Below are 2,500 nucleotides of genomic sequence, written 5' to 3' on the forward strand. Positions count from 1 at the left end.
ACCAACCACCTGGAAATATATAAAATCTATCTATAACACAATATATAACACTATATATCACTATACCAGCCACCTGGAAATATATAACACAATATATAACACTATATATAACACAATATATAACACTATACCAACCACCTGGAAATATATTACACAATATATAACACAATATACAACACAATATATAACACAATATACAACACTATATACAACACTATATATAACACTATACCAGCCACCTGAAAATATATAACACAACATATAACACAATATATAACACTATATACAACACTATATATAACACTATACCAACCACCTGGAAATATATAAAATCTATCTATAACACAATATATAACACAATATATAACACAATATATATCACTATACCAACCACCTGGAAATATATAAAATCTATCTATAACACAATATATAACACAATATATAACACAATATATATCACTATACCAACATCCTGGAAATATATAACACAATATATAACACTATACCAACCACCTGGAAATATATAACACAATATATATCACAATATACAACACAATATATAACACTATATATAACACTATATATAACACAATATATATCACTATACCAGCCACCTGAAAATATATAACACAACATATAACACAATATATAACACTATACCAGCCACCTGGAAATATATAACACTATCTATAACACAATATATAACACTATATATAACACTATATATAATAGAGTCAGGTACAAATATATAATATAACACAACATATAAGATAATATATAAGACAATATATAACACAATATATAACACAATATATAAGACTTTATATAAGAGGAAGGCAGGTCTTCAGCTAGTCCAGCAGATGGAACTCTAATACTAACCCTGTATGGTACAGACAGTATATAAGAGGAAGGCAGGTCTAGTCCAGCAGATGGAACTGTAATACTAACCCTGTATGGTACAGACAGTATATAAGAGGAAGGCAGGTCTACATTTACATTTTACATTTAAGTCATTTAGCAGACGCTCTTATCCAGAGCGACTTACAAATTGGTGAATTCACCTTCTGACATCGTCTAGTCCAGCAGATGGAACTGTAATGTATGGTACAGACAGTATATAAGAGGAAGGCAGGTCTCGTCCAGCAGATGGAACTGTAATGTATGGTACAGACAGTATATAAGAGGAAGGCAGGTCTAGTCCAGCAGATGGACCTGTAATACTAACCCTGTATGGTACAGACAGTATATAAGAGGAAGGCAGGTCTAGTCCAGCAGATGGAACTGTAATACCAACCCTGTGTGGTACAGACAGTATATAAGAGGAAGGCAGGTCTAGTCCAGCAGATGGAACTATAATACTAACCCTGTATGGTACAGACAGTATATAAGAGGAAGGCAGGTCTAGTCCAGCAGATGGAACTATAATACTAACCCTGTATGGTACAGACAGTATATAAGAGGAAGGCAGATCTCGTCCAGCAGATGGAACTATAATACTAACCCTGTGTGGTACAGACAGTATATAAGAGAGAGCAGGTCTAGTCCAGCAGATGGAACTATAATACCAACCCTGTATGGTACAGACAGTATATAAGAGGAAGGCAGGTCTAGTCCAGCAGATGGAACTATAATACTAACCCTGTATGGTACAGACAGTATATAAGAAGGAAGGCAGGTCTAGTCCAGCAGATGGAACCATAATACCAACCCTGTATGGTACAGACAGTATATAAGGGAAGGCAGGTCTAGTCCAGCAGATGGAACTATAATACCAACCCTGTATGGTACAGACAGTATATAAGAGGAAGGCAGGTCTAGTCCCGCAGATGGAACTGTAATACTAACCCTGTGTGGTACAGACAGTATATAAGAGGAAGGCAAGGTCTAGTCCAGCAGATGGAACTGTAATGTATGGTACAGACAGTTTATAGAGGAAGGCAGGTCTCGTCCAGCAGATGGAACTGTAATGTATGGTACAGACAGTATATAAGAGGAAGGCAGGTCTAGTCCAGCAGATGGAACTATAATACTAACCCTGTGTGGTACAGACAGTATATAAGAGGAAGGCAGGTCTAGTCCAGCAGATGGAACTATAATACTAACCCTGTGTGGTACAGACAGTATATAAGAGGAAGGCAGGTCTAGTCCAGCAGATGGAACTGTAATACCAACCCTGTATGGTACAGACAGTATATAAAGAGGAAGGCAGGTCTAGTCAGCAGATGGAACTGTAATACCAACCCTGTATGGTACAGACAGTATATAAGAGGAAAGGCAGGTCTAGTCCAGCAGATGGAACTGTAATACCAACCCTGTATGGTACAGACAGTATATAAGAGGAAGGCAAGGTCTAGTCCAGCAGATGGAACTGTAATACCAACCCTGTATGGTACAGACAGTATAGAAGAGGAAGGCAGGTCTAGTCCAGCAGATGGAACTGTAATACCAACCCTGTATGGTACAGACAGTATAGAAGAGGAAGGCAGGTCTAGTCCAGCAG

This window comes from Oncorhynchus masou, unplaced genomic scaffold (assembly GCF_036934945.1).
Source record: "Oncorhynchus masou masou isolate Uvic2021 unplaced genomic scaffold, UVic_Omas_1.1 unplaced_scaffold_8012, whole genome shotgun sequence".
Lineage (NCBI taxonomy): Eukaryota > Metazoa > Chordata > Actinopteri > Salmoniformes > Salmonidae > Oncorhynchus > Oncorhynchus masou.